At 40.8% G+C, this 15,847-nt stretch overlaps 1 protein-coding gene across 1 annotated transcript in view; it reads right to left on the bottom strand.

The window, feature by feature from the left end:
• Window positions 1-15,471, bottom strand: part of dlgap4a (discs, large (Drosophila) homolog-associated protein 4a) — a 271,658-nt gene extending 256,187 nt beyond the window's left edge. Inside the window, exon 1 of the mRNA XM_062053960.1 lies at window positions 15,288-15,471. The gene's annotated coding sequence lies outside the window, so the exon portion shown is untranslated. The remainder of the gene's footprint in view (window positions 1-15,287) is intronic.
• Between the last annotated feature and the right edge of the window lie 376 nt (window positions 15,472-15,847).

The raw sequence follows: 15,847 nt of genomic DNA, 5'->3' as shown, positions 1-15,847 counted from the left end.
ATGGGCTAACTGCAAATAATTTTAATTCATGTATAAAACATTGTTTTTATGCTGCCGATTCCTAAACCTATCATCCATGTGTGAGATCGGCCGATACTAATACTGATACTGATCACATGTATCAACTGTACATTTTTCAATACATTTATGAGGAATGCTATTGACAGTTTACCAATATTAACACAATATTTAAAGTAGTACCCAATAACGAAACAGAAACTACCATCTATTACTTTTTTTAAATCATCAATGTTATCCTGTGTCAAGGGAAATAATTCCGAGTTTATAAACATAACAAAAACAAAAAAAAGATTGTAATGCAGTTTCATCTACACTTCTTAAAGAGGAACTGCACTCTTTTTGGAATTTTGCCTATCGTTCACAATCAGTATTAGAGGCAAGAAGACAAAAGTACTCTGTTTTTTTTTTCCGCCTTTAACATATACAAATCGGCTCATTCTAGGTGGTTAGCAATGCAGCTAATGGTAGCAATCAATTCTACCTTCATTTACTTAAAGGCCTACTGAAATGAATTTTTTTTATTTAAACGGGGATAGCAGATCTATTCTATGTGTCATACTTGATCATTTCGCGATATTGCCATATTTTTGCTGAAAGGATTTAGTATAGAACAACGACGATAAAGATTGCAACTTTTGGTATCTGATAAAAAAAAGGCTTGCCCCTACCGGAAGTAGCGTGACGTAGTCAGTTGAACATATACGCAAAGTTCCCTATTGTTTACAATGATGGCCGCATGAAGTGAGAGAGATTCGGACCGAGAAAGCGACAATTTCCCCATTAATTTGAGCGAGGATGAAAGATTTGTGGATGAGTAAAGTGCAAGTGAAGGACTAGTGGGGAGTTGAAGCTATTCAGATAGGGAAGATGCTGTAAGAGCCGGGGGTGACCTGATATTCAGCTGGGAATGACTACAACAGTAAATAAACACAAGACATATATATACTCTATTAGCCACAACACAACCAGGCTTATATTTAATATGCCACAAATTAATCCTGCATAAAAACACCTGCGTGTTTGTTATGCTAGCTCCTAGCTCCTCTGCTAGCTCCTAGCTCCATAGAACACGCCAATACAATTCAAACACCTGATCAACACACACCATCACTCAGCCCAAAAGACCGTTTCCTTAACCCAAGGTTCATAAAGCTTATATATTTTTAAAAAGTTACGTACGTGACGCGCACATACGGTCAAGTTATCGAATGTTTAGCAGCCAAGGCTGCATACTCACGGTACCTGATATTCAGCTGGGAATGACTACAACAGTAAATAAACACAAGACATATATATACTCTATTAGCCACAACACAACCAGGCTTATATTTAATATGCCACAAATTAATCCTGCATAATAACACCTGCGTGTTTGTTATGCTAGCTCCTAGCTCCTCTGCTAGCTCCTAGCTCCATAGAACACGCCAATACAATTCAAACACCTGATCAACACACACAATCACTCAGCCCAAAAGACCGTTCACCTAACCCAAGGTTCATAAAGCTTATATATTTTTAAAAAGTTACGTACGTGACGCGCACGTAGGTACGGTATGTGTTATGCTAGCTCCTCTGCTAGCTCCTAGCTCCATAGAACACGCCAATACAATTCAAACACATGATCAACACACACAATCACTCAGCCCAAAAGACCGTTCACCTAATCCAAGGTTCATAAAGCTTATATATTTTTAAAAAGTTACGTACGTGACGCGCACGTAGGTACGGTACGTGTTATGCTAGCTCCTCTGCTAGCTCCTAGCTCCATAGAACACGCCAATACAATTCAAACACATGATCAACACACACAATCACTCAGCCCAAAAGACCGTTCACCTAACCCAAGGTTCATAAAGCTTATATATTTTAAAAAAGTTACGTACATACGCAAAAAAAAAGCCAAAGCTGCATACTCACAGTAGCACGTCTGCGTCTTTGTCATCCAAATCAAAGTAATCCTGGTAAGAGTCTGTGTTGTCCCAGTTCTCTACAGGCGTCTGTGTATCCAAATCAAAAGTCCTCCTGGTTAGAGTCTCTGTTATCCGAGTTCTTCCATCTTGACTGCATCTTTCGGGAATGTAAACAAAGAAGCGCCGGCTGTGTACTGTTGTGGCTGACTACGTTCGAAAAATACGTCCATTTCGCACCGACAACTTTCTTCTTTGCTTGCTTGGCTTCCTTCTCCATAATGCAATGAACATGATTGAAACAGATTCACGAACACAGATGTCCAGAATACTGTGGAATTATGAAATGAAAACAGAGCTTTTTCGTATCGACTTCAATGTGGAAGGCATACCCGTGTTCGCCGGGCTACGTCACGCGCATACGTCATCCTCAGAGGCGTTTCGAACCGGAAGTTTAGCGGCAAATTTAAAATGTCACTTTATAAGTTAACCCGGCCGTATTGGCATGTGTTATAATGTTAAGATTTCATCATTGATATATAAACTATCAGACTGCGTGGTCGGTAGTAGTGGCTTTCAGTAGGCCTTTAATTTATGTTCCGTAACCTGTATAATAACCAAGCTATTGTTAGAGCCAACACTGAAGAACAATTTTTCGATCGTAGTAACACTTTGGCGTGCTTCGGTATTAGCCGTAAAAGCTAACTATGGCAAAACATAAGATAAGCTAGCTTCTACAACAACAACACGAAACGTGTTTGAGTTTGTAATGCACAACACTGCTAAACGACACCAATTGCACTGACTTAAAAACATGAACAACCATATTTCAGTATCTGTAAAGTATTATCCCACATTTCATGGTTTGTTTGTACACAGCTAGCCAGACAGCGTTTGTACTGTAGTTGTACTAACACGCATGGCGTGCTGCGTGTATCATGGTCGATATTATATAATGACTCACTCGATGGACAGTTGTACGTCTGGTCCGGCTGGTCGGGGGAGTTTCCTGTTGATTTTTGGTAAGCAGTCCATTTATTATCGAATTAGCTTGGCTCCAAGTTCCATATTTATAGCATCAAAATCGCTTTCATCCCCCTCTCCCGGCTTCTGTCTGCTCAAACGTCTCACTCTTCCTTCGTGCTGGCTTCTATAAGCAGAAGTATATTTAGCTACAAAAGTACATGGTTTTAAATCCTCATTTGTCCAAAAATAGTAATCTTCCTTGTCTATTACCAAGTCTGCCATGATTAGAACACACACTCGTGTTTGATTGCAGAAGCAGGAACCCACATGTTGCCAGAAGTCAGACGTGCGCTGCTATGGAAACAGAAATCAATGCGCGGAAGAAATCAGTCCTGTGATTAAAATGATCAAAATACGGTAAATATTGAACATAATACATATTGTTATGAATGTGTATGTAACTACATTTTTGAAGTTGTTTTAGAGGTTTTGAAGGCTACAAAGGTGATTTCCATTAGATATTTTTATCATTTTTAAAATTGTTTAAAAAAAATTACGTGTTCTTGTCTTTCATAACTATTGTGAACAGAATTCCAAAAAAAGTGCAGTTCCCCTTTAAACTTTACCAAGTACTTACTTATTGGTGTTGTTTCAAGCTATGTTAGCCGTAGGCTTGGCTACTCCTGGCTCGGTGTGTAACATGTTTAGCCTCGTCCTCCAGTGATAATTGTACATGATGAAGATACTTAGGATACTAAGAAATGCAGTCTATTTGCCGTTTAAAATTTTCCTGAGGGAACTCTCCTGAAGGAATCAATAAAGTACTATCTGTCTATCTAATGGAGGCAATTATTATTTACTTAGGGGAACGGCCCTCACTGTGTATGGAGCCACATAATTAGCTGCTAGCCGCTTGTCAGCTGAAAGACTAAAATTAATACAGTATTAACTAGAAGGGATCTGTCAAGACCTGTTGTAGCAGATCTGACATGTTCTTGTGTTTCCTCATTTTCTGTATTTGTTTCCTGTCCAGCGCTCTTATTTCTGTTCACTTCCTGTCTGGTTACACCACTGTGGCCTAAGCGCTGTTTCCCTTCACCTGTCCCTGATTGGCAACCTGAGCACACCTGTTCATGGTTGCCAGTCAGGCTTCTTTATAAGGCAGCCTGCCCTGTAGCCAGTGCTGGAAAATATCTTATGTTACGGACTTCGTTACTGACTGCTCTGTTTTGCCTATTGATCATTACAAGAAGTTCCGTGACATGTACTTCTGCTTTAGCATTCGCCTTCTTGTACTCTGTTCTCCCACTCCCTTTTGAGTGTGTTTTCTTTTGTTTGTTTAATCTATATTGCATTACTCACCATCTGCCTGTCATCTGCAGCATCTTGGGGTCACAATGCCAAAGCAGCCTCGAGCTCGTGACAGGATCTGTGTTTGTGATCGGCATTAATCAGCAATGGCGATTACAGGCGCCGATTTATATTTCTGCTAGTGGGTGCTCGGTGTGTGTATTAAAAAAAACAAAAACTTTCAGCGAATTTTATATCCCATATGATTTGTGGCTTTATTATTTTGTAAAACGGACCAAACTTGCCACAAAATTAACTACAACAAAAATAATTTTTCTAAAATTATTTTAAAGATTGAAAGTTGCCATCAATCCCATGTGGGTGCTTGGCATTGTCCGTGTGTGCTCAGGCCCCGAAGCACCCACGGGATCGGCGCCTATGATGGCGATCATATACATATATATTTTTTATTGGCTGATACCGACTGTTGGCCGATTGATCGGCACCTCTCTACTTTTACAGTACTATGTTAGTTGTCTAAATACTTATGAGTCCCTGAAAATTGATTATTCCATATAAAATCGTTTTCATTCCTATGGCAATTGTACAGAAAATGCCATTTTTCACAAAACAAAATAAGTAAAGTAAAGCTTATAGTCTACACCTCAATCCCATCTTGATTGTTTTATTTCAAATAGACCTAACTGTACACACAGTAATACAATATTTGGGTAACACTTTAGTATGGGGAACATATTCACCATTAATTAGTTGCTTATTAACATGCAAATTAGTAACATATTGGCTCTTAATTAGTCATTATTAAGTACTTATTAATGCCTTATTCTGCATGGCCTTATTATACAAACTCCGTTTCCATATGAGTTGGGAAATTGTGTTAGATGTAAATATAAACGGAATGCAATGATTTGCAAATCATTTTCAACCCATATTCAGTTGAATATGCTACAAAGACAACATATTTGATGTTCAAACTGATAAACTTTTTTTTTTTTGCAAATAATAATTCGTTTTAGAATTTGATGCCAGCAACACGTGACAAAGAAGTTGGGAAAGGTGGCAATAAATACTGATAAAGTTGAGGAATGCTCATCAAACACTTATTTGGAACATCCCACAGGTGAACAGGCAAATTGGGAACAGGTGGGTGCCATGATTGGGTATAAAAGTAGATTCCATGAAATGCTCAGTCATTCACAAACAAGGATGGGGCGAGGGTCACCACTTTGTCAACAAATGAGTGAGCAAATTGTTGAACAGTTTAAGAAAAACCTTTCTCAACCAGCTATTGCAAGGAATTTAGGGATTTCACCATCTACGGTCCGTAATATCATCAAAGGGTTCAGAGAATCTGGAGAAATCACTGCACGTAAGCAGCTAAGCCCGTGACCTTCGATCCCTCAGGCTGTACTGCATCAACAAGCGACATCAGTGTGTAAAGGATATCACCATATGGGCTGGGCTCAGGAACACTTCAGAAACCCACTGTCAGTAACTACAGTTGGTCGCTACATCTGCAAGTGCAAGTTAAAACTCTCCTATGCAAGGCGAAAACCGTTTATCAACAACACCCAGAAACGCCATCGGCTTCGCTGGGCCTGAGCTCATCTAAGTTGGACTGATACAAAGTGGAAAAGTGTTCTGTGGTCTGACGAGTCCACATTTCAAATTGTTTTTGGAAACTGTGGACGTCGTGTCCTCCGGACCAAAGAGGAAAAGAACCATCCGGATTGTTATAGGTGCAAAGTTGAAAAGCCAGCATCTGTGATGGTCTGGAGGTGTATTAGTGCCCAAGACATGGGTAACTTACACATCTGTGAAGGCGCCATTAATGCTGAAAGGTGCATACAGGTTTTGGAGCAACATATGTTGCCATCCAAGCAACGTTACCATGGACGCCCCTGCTTATTTCAGCAAGACAATGCCAAGCCACGTGTTACATCAACGTGGCTTCATAGTAAAAGAGTGCGGGTACTAGACTGGCCTGCCTGTAGTCCAGACCTGTCTCCCATTGAAAATGTGTGGCGCATTATGAAGCCTAAAATACCACAAGGGAGACCCCCGGACTGTTGAACAACTTAAGCTGTACATCAAGCAAGAATGGAAAGAATTCCACCTGAGAAGCTTCAAAAATGTGTCTCCTCAGTTCCCAAACGTTTACTGAGTGTTGTTAAAAGGAAAGGCCATCCAACACAGTGGTGAACATGCCCTTTCCCAACTACTTTGGCATGTGTTGCAGCCATGAAATTCTAAGTTAATTATTATTTGCAAAAAAAAAAATAAAGTTTATGAGTTTGAACATCAAATATCTTGTCTTTGTAGTGCATTCAATTGAATATGGGTTGAAAAGGATTTGCAAATCATTGTATTCCGTTTATATTTACTACTAACACAATTTCCCAACTCATATAGAAACGGGGTTTGTACAACAACCCTAACCCTAACCCTCTAATCCTAACCCTATCCCCCTAACCCTAACCCTAACCAAATAACTCTAAATTAAGTCTTTCTTACTTACAATATGTTCCCCTAATATCCAAATAACTCTTAATTAAGTCTTTGTTACTTAGAGTATGTTCCCCATACTAAAGTGTTACCAATATTTGCTTTACATCAAATCTAAGTATAAATTTAAGTGAGCAAACTGTTATTCCCACTAGATTGTAGTGGGGAGATTTCAATATACCTCACGTGTGTACCTAAACAGCTGAGCAAATGTGCTCACCAGAAAATTCACGCTGGAGATCTTTAGATGCTGCAGATACAGTATGTTCTACCAATAATTTCCCAGCAGACTGATATGTGAGTGTACACTATCTTGTCTAATCATGGCGTGCTGTAACACAGACTATAATAGATATGAAAACACCCACCAGCATGCATCAATGAAAGCTTCCTTCACTGCTATCATTATGGTACACTATAAAAAAAATATGTCAAATTTACGGTAAAATACCGGCAGCTGTGGTTGCCAGGAATTCACTGCAACAAAATTAGGGCCAATTTTATTGTTGTCAATCAGCCTATCCCCCAGGTCCATGTCTTTGGAGGTGGGAGAAAGCCGGAGTACCCGGAGAGAACCCACACAGTCACGGTGAGTACATGCAAACTACACACAGAAAGACCCATAGCCTGGAAATCGAACCCAGGACCATCGCACAGTGAGATACAAGCACTAACCACTATTTCACCGTGCTGCCCTGTCACCAATACTAGTATCTGCAAAATGCCTGTGATTTTTAGACATGTGAGCGGTACCTGAGGATTTTAACTTGACAGTATTTGTACAATCTTTCCACACTTTCCACAACATGGCCGTACGCAACGTGTTCTTTCCAGTGAGCTATTAAAAATTAGCCTGAAAGGGGAACAGCAATTTTTTTGTCATTTTGCCTATTGTTCACAATCATTATGAAAGACATGACGACAGATGGATTAAAAAAAAAAAAAGCATTGTAAATATTAAATAAACATAAATAAAAGTACGCTTACAGCGAAGCCAATGGAAGCTCCACTATTCCGCCCAGAAAATCCAATAAGTAACCATTCTAAAGCACCAACAATACTCCATTTACATTTCCTAACTTGAATATTAACCAAGTATTAGTGATATTGTTATTATAAGCAACGCAGGCAAACTATTTATAGCGGCGCGGTGATCACAAGCGTATGTGTTTATGTTGACATCATCGAGTGGTCTGCTTCTTCCTCACTTCCTTGCTCCCTGGAAGTTTATTCTAGATCATAAATCATGCATCTCACCTGAAAGGTATATGGCTGAGAATATAATCCGACGAGGAGCTGGACGAAGTGGCTGGGGAGAGGAAAATCTGGGCTTCCCTGCTTAGGCTGCTGCCCCCGCGACCCGACCTCGGATGAGCGGAAGAAGATGGATGGATGGATGGATGGATGGAAGTTGGGACACATTGACATTCTTTTAGGAGCAGAAATCAGTGAACAAGGGGGAAAAAAGCAGACTTTGTGATGAAAATAATGCTGCGCGTATGCTTAAAATGATCAAAATACTTACATTTTAAATGTTGTTTTAAATGTGCGTGTTACTACATTAAATATATATATACTTACATCATGTATATAAAACCTCAATGGAAGTGTTTGGAGGTTTTTTTAGGGTCTCTATAGGCAGAATTGAACGGCTCCATTGTAAGCACACTTTTGATCACATTTATTTAAAGGCCTACTGAAATGACATTTTTTTATTTAAACGGGGATAGCAGATCCATTCTATGTGTCATACTTGATCATTTCGCGATATTGCCATATCTTTGCTGAAAGGATTTAGTAGAGAACATCGACGATAAAGTTCGCAACTTTTGGTCGCTGATAAAAAAAGCCTTGCCTGTACCGGAAGAAGCGTGACGTCAAAGGTTGAAAGGCTCCTCACATTTCCCCATTGTTTAAAATGCAGCGAGAGCGATTCGGACCGAGAAAGCGACGATTACCCCATTAATTTGAGCGAGGGTGAAAGATTCGTGGATGAGGAACGTGAGAGTAAAGGACTAGAGTGCAGTGCAGGACGCATCTTTTTTCGATCTGACCGTAACTTAGGTACAAGCTGGCTCATTGGATTCCACACTCTCTCCTTTTTCTATTGTGGATCAGGGATTTGTATTTTGAACCACCTCGGATACTATATCCTCTTGAAAATGAGAGTCGAGAACGCAAAATGGACATTCACAGTGACTTTTATCTCCACGACAATACATCGGCGAAACACTGGGGCGGTATAGCTCGGTTGGTAGAGCGGCCGTGCCAGCAACTTGAGGGTTGCAGGTTCGATCCCCGCTTCCGCCATCCTAGTCACTGCCGTTGTGTCCTTGGGCAAGACACTTTACCCACCTGCTCCCAGTGCCACCCACACTGGTTTGAATGTAACTTAGATATTGGGTTTCACTATGTAAAGCGCTTTGAGTCACTTCAGAAAAAGCGCTATATAAAATGTAATTCACTTCACTTCACTTCACTTTAGCTACGGAGCTAACGTGATAGCATCGGGCTTAACTGCATATAGAAACAAAATAAATAAGCCCCTGACTGGAAGGATAGACAGAAAATCAACAATACTATTAAACCATGGACCTGTAAATACACGGTTAATGCTTTCCAGCCTGGCGAAACTTAACAATGCTGTTGCTAACGACGCCATTGAAGCTAACTTAGCAACGGGACCTCACAGAGCTATGCTAAAAACATTAGCTATCCACCTACGCCAGCCAGCCCTCATCTGCTCATCAACACCCGTGCTCACCTGCGTTCCAGCGATCGACGGAGCGACGAAGGACTTCACCCGATCATCCGTGCGGTTGGCAGCTAGCGTCAGATAGCGCGTCTGCTATCCAAGTCAAAGTCCTCCTGCTTGTGTTGCTGCAGCCAGCCGCTAATACACCGATCCCACCTACAACTTTCTTCTTTGCAGTCTTCATTTTTCATTAAACAAATTGCAAAAGATTCACCAACACAGATGTCCAGAATACTGTGGAATTTTGAGATGAAAACAGAGCTTTTTGTATTGGATTCAATGGCGTCCGAATACTTCCGTTTCAACGATTGACGTCACGCGCATACGTCATCATACATAGACGTTTTCAACCGGAAGTTTAGCGGGAAATTTAAAATTGCACTTTATAAGTTAACCCGGCCATATTGGCATGTGTTGCAATGTTAAGATTTCATCATTGATATATAAACTATCAGACTGTGTGGTCGGTAGTAGTGGGTTTCAGTAGGCCTTTAATATTTAGAATTAATTGAAAATAAGAATCCATCCATCGTCATGTATTTCATAATGATTGTGAACGATAGGCAAAATTCCCCAAAAAAGTGCAGTTCCCCTTTAAATGCTCCATATCTGTTAAATGGCTGCTTGCAACCAGTTCCAGTTATGTCCAGTGTTGGGACTAACGCGTTACAAAGTAACGCGTTACTGTAACACTGTTAGTTTCGGCGGTAACTAGTAATCTAACGCGTTATTTTTTATATTCAGTAACTCAGTTACCGTTACTACATGATGCGTTACTGCGTTATTTTACGTTACTTTTTATGTAGTATTGGCTTGAAACAGAAGATCTGAGTGTGTTTTGTGGCAGCGCTACGGTGTCGTTCTTCTGAATCTCTTGTGTCACACGGAGGAGGCGCGCTGTGTGTGTGTCTGAGTGTGGGAAGGAGGGAGGGAAGGGGTGCGCGCAGCAGCATTCGTGAGGGAGGGGCGGAGACAGAGAGAGCGAGAGAGTTGTTAACACGCATGCGTCGCCAGGCTCAGCTTTTTATCGATAGATTTATCAGATTTAATTTTTTATTATCTATAGCAGGGGTGTCAAAAGTGTGCCCCGGAGGCCATTTGCGGCCCACAGCTAATGTTTTAAAGGCCCACAGCACTTTCTAAAAATACTATTAAAATAAACAAAAACATAACAAAAGTGAAATAAAAAAGCTTAAAGGTGAAATGTAATTTAGAAAACGTTACAATGTTGACTAATAAAACAAAGCTGTTTTTTTTTTCTTTCAAACTGTCATTGCTCAAAACATAATATTGAATCAAAATCAATGTTATTATGAATTATAGTACACACACTCTGTCAATTCTCTTATATACTCTTTATTTCTAGACTTCTAGAGTGTTTGATTATCACATCACTCTAAATGTATAAAAAATAAAGTTCACAAACATAAAGAGGGATCCTAGTGGGCCAGGCCAATATTTCCTTATCTCTAAACTAAAACTGGGGAAATGTGTAGAGTGTTCTGGGCTTCAGACATGATTTTATTTCAGAATTCCTTGAGAGAAAAAACACCTGGTTAGGCTTTGGTATGTAAAAATTTGTTCTGGCCTGAAATAAGTTGGCCCTTTGAAACATATCTTTGTCTTTGTGTGTTGTTTGTATACCACATTGCTTAGCAGAGTTCAGTGATGCAAATGCATGTCAAGTTGATCAACACATTGTATTATTCTCCAGTGCAATAACAGTACTGAAATGAAGGCTAAAAGGGCATTAATGGGAGCTTTAAAAAAAGAAGTAACTAAATAGTTACTTTTCACAGTAACGCATTACTTTTTGGTGTAAGTAACTGAGTTAGTAACTGAGTTACTTTTGAAATAAAGTAACTAGTAACTGTAACTAGTTACTGGTTTTCAGTAACTAACCCAACACTGGTTATGTCCAGTTAGTTCAACATCAACATATCGTAATGTTCTATACATCGTGACTGTATTTTTTATGGTGAATTCCTGGCAACCACTGCTGCCGGTATTTTACCGTAAATTGTGCAGAGTTTTTTTTACAGTGTATTGTTTGTATTCCGACTGTTCTACTCTGATTTGTCCCCGGAAGGGAAAACAAGTGGTGGTCAACCAGGCTAAGACAGCTGTTGTACACTCTGTGTCTACAGTCATGTTTGTCAAAATATAACTATAGATCTCAACATTGTTTATGTGCTAAAAGCTTCATATATGATTGTTGGCTTTGGTAAAAGCTTAACTCTTTTAGGTTTTGCTCACATTTGATTTCATTTATTCAGACTCAGCGAGTTGGTGCTTTTCGAAACAATCGTAGCAAAAATGTGTCTTAAGAGACTCAAATAATATCAAGATAATACTTAAATGGGAAACACTAAACGTTAAAAGTCAATCAAACAAACCTTTAATAGAGTGGTCACTATAAACGTGTGCATTCTTCAGCTCTGTACCCGTGTACTGGAGTGGGAGGTACATTTGCTGTCTTTTTTCATGAATTCTTGCACTCTTCCGTCATTCGTGATAACTTCTCGAGAACCTCTAAAGAAACGTATATCATTTTCACGATTTAAACGGTTCGTACAGCCGAAAACAAGGCAATCATTGAGCATTTTTCTGCGAGAAAGGCTAAATGGCGCCTAGTAGTGTTGTGCCGATACCAATATTTTGGTACCGGTACCGGTATCAAAATGTATTTTGATACTTTTCGGTACTTTTCCAAATAAAGGGGACCACAAAAAATGGCATTATTGTCTTTATTTTAACTAAAAATCTTAGGGTACATTAAACATATGTTTCTTATTGCGAGTTTGTCCTTAAATAGAATAGTGAACATACTAGACAACTTGTCTTTTAGTAGTACGTAAACAAACAAAGGCTCCTAATTAGTCTGCAGACATATGCAGTAACATATTGTGTCACTTATCATTCTATTATTTCGTCAACATTATTAAGGACGAGTGGTTGAAAATGGATTATTAATCTACTTGTTCATCCATCCATCCATCCATCTTCTTCCGCTTATCCGAGGTTGGGTCGCGGGGGCAGCAGCCTAAGCAGGGAAGCCTAGACTTCCCTCTCCCCAGCCACTTCGTCCAGCTCTTCCCGGAGGATCCCGAGGCGTTCCCAGGCCAGCCGGGAGACATAGTCTTCCCAACGTGTCCTGGGTCTTCCCCATGGCCTCTACTTGTTCATTTAATGTACATTTTTGCTTACTTTCTCTTTTAACATGTTCTATCTACACTTCTGTTAAAATGTAATAATAACTTATTTTTCTGTTGTTTGGATGCTTTACATTAGTTTTGGATGATACCACAAATGTAGGTATCGATCCGATACCAAGTAGTTACAGGATCACACATTGGTCATATTCAAAGTCCTCATGTGTCCAGGGACATATTTCCTGAGTTTGTAAACATAATATAAATGTTAAAAAAATGAAAGAAGATTTTGTGATGCTAAAAAATATCGATGTAATCATAGTGGTATCGACTATACGCTTCTGTACTTTGTATCATTACAGTGGATGTTAGGTGTAGATCCACCAATGGCATTTGTTTACAATGTCACGCCGGTGAGCTACGGGGTGTAGTGAAGCATGTTTAGCTATTCCTCGTCCTGCAGGGATGATACTTGTAAGATACTTACTTTATTTGTCGCCATGGAGGCGAGGATTAGTGATGTAGAAGTAGTTAAAACACTGACGACCGGGGATTAGAGATGTCCGATATTATCGGCCGATAAATGCTTTAAAATGTAATATCGGAAATTATCGGTATCGGTTTCAAAAAGTAAAATGTATGGCTTTTTAAAACGCCGCTGTGTACACGGACGCAGGGAGAAGTACAGAGCGCCAATAAACCTTAAAGGCACAGCCTTTGTGTGCCAGTCCAATCACATAATATCTACGGCTTTTCACACACACAAGTGAATGCAAAGCATACTTGGTCAACAGCCATACAGGCCACACTGAGGGTTACCGTATAAACAACTTTAACACTGTTACCAATATGCGCCACACTGTGAACCCACACCAAACAAGAATGACAAACACATTTCGGGAGAACATCCGCACCGTAACACAACATAAACACAACAGAACAAATACCCAGAACCCCTTGCAGCACTAACTCTTCCGGGATGCTACAATATACACCCCCCGCTACCCGCTACCAAACCCCCCCACCCCCCAACCTCGCCCACCTCAACCTCCTCATGCTCTCTCAGGGAGAGCATGTCCCAAATTCCAAGCTGCTGTTTTGAGGCATGTTAAAAAAAATAATGCACTTTGTGACTTCAATAATAAATAGGGCAGTGCCATGTTGGCATTTTTTTCCATAACTTGAGTTGATTTATTTTGGAAAACCTTGTTACATTGTTTAATGCATCCAGATAGATAGATAGATAGATAGATAGATAGATAGATAGATAGATAGATAGATAGATAGATAGATAGATAGATAGATAGATAGATAGATAGATAGATAGATAGATAGATAGATAGATAGATAGATAGATAGTACTTTATTGATTCCTTCAGGAGAGTTCCCTCAGGAAAATTAAAAATCCAGCGGGGCATCACAACAAAATTAGGCATAATAATGTGTTAATTCCACGACTGTATATATCGGTATCGGTAATTAAGAGTTGGACAATATCGGATATCGGCAAAAAAGCCATTATCGGACATCTCTACCGGGGATGGATTTTAGCCGCTAGCTAGCTAGCCATGTCTTAAAGCACCTCTTCCTGAGGGCGTTTCAGTGTTATAACTTCACCTTTATCGTTAGTTTTTAAGCCAAAATGCGTCAACACACTGTGTCTGCTTGTAAGTACTCTGTGATTGTGCGCTGCCGAACATGCTCGTCTGCTCGTAAACCAGCAATGTCATGACGTGACGGCGACGGCGACGGGGAGGGGGGGGGACCGGTACTTTTCAGAGGTGGTATTATACCGAATATGATTCATTAGTATCGCAGTACTATACTAATACCGGTATACCATACAACTAGTATCCATTGAGAACAGACGCTGGCTTAACGACCACGTCATTTTAAATCCAAGCAATACATGGACGTATCATAACTGTGGCTCATGTTCCGCGGTTGCCATTCATTGCAAAACCAACATGTGTAGACTGTGAGATCAGACAAGGTGTTATGTTGTGTTTTGTTAAGAGTAAAGCTTCAGCTGTCAGGCCGCCAAGCTCTCAATGTGTCTCTGAGACTGACGTCCGCAGATTTGCGGTCCCATCGAGCCCATGAATTATTAATCAATATTCCACTGACAAATGGGCTTTTAATTGTCGAGATTGCTGTTTGACAACAACCGAAACACAGGCCTCCGTCCAAGCGGGTTATCGATCAGCCCGACGCCGCCTCATCAACAGCAGCATCACAGGAGACAAGACAAACTAACAAGCTCATTTTCTAACCTCTCTGGCAATAAAACTTTCATTATTTTTGCTATTTGAAATTCTGCACCAACTTAGGCAATGTCTCAACAGCCACTCTTTCCCCTTCCCAAACTTGCCCATAGGACACAAATGCATGGCAGACATGATCCTCATGGCAGCGAGGCGCAGGTCTGGGAAGTCCGAAGGCATCCTGAGCTGAAGCAGACTCAGCAGGATGATGCACGCAGGCTGCTGTCATGACACGTACAAGTCACATCGCTGCGTCTTGCACGGCAGTGGTGACCACTTCCAAATGATACAAATACAAACTCAAGATGATGTTGGTCGATGCAACAATGTCGCCTGATCGAGCATTGGGGGATTTTTTTAGGGGGGAAATGAACCCGCAACGCCCGATGTAAAACAGCCAGCTTACCTTCTCACCTTTTACTGCGATGAGCTGCGGATGTTGGTCTCCGTCACACGCCAATAGTTATCCTCCTTTTACATGACGACTGAATCTCCGGGTTATGCGTCTGCGAGGTAAATAAAAACGGCCCCGACACGGCGGCGTGGGGTCTGGATGCAGCTCACCGGCTCACGGGAGACTCCATGGCGGCGAGAGGAGCTCAGCTGGGAGGCAGCCGGTGATGCTGCGGCAGCCTTTTGCTCCGACGAGACGTGGGATGAGTGCGATTGGGGGGGGGGGTGGTGGTGGTGGTGGTGGGGTGGGGGCGTCCGAGGGCCCACGTCCAAACACTCAGCCTCCGAAATGAACCCAACTGAGTCGTAATGACGTTCTCACGGTGGATGACTCACCACGCGTGCGTGTTTCATCAGCATGTCAATTAGGGAGCGCTCGGATGATCCACAGTAAAAATAAAAAAGTGTTGTGGGCTATTTTAACGCACTTTGGACGACGCGTTGCGCTTAGTGGTACAACATATAAGCTCAACTAAGTCGTAAATGTAACCTTTTTTTTTTGTATGAGGCTCA

The sequence above is a fragment of the Entelurus aequoreus genome, linkage group LG07, assembly GCF_033978785.1.
Source record: "Entelurus aequoreus isolate RoL-2023_Sb linkage group LG07, RoL_Eaeq_v1.1, whole genome shotgun sequence".
Taxonomy (NCBI): domain Eukaryota; kingdom Metazoa; phylum Chordata; class Actinopteri; order Syngnathiformes; family Syngnathidae; genus Entelurus; species Entelurus aequoreus.
The sequence above is the reverse complement of the archived record's forward strand: the minus strand, read 5'-3'. Positions and strand labels throughout refer to the sequence as shown.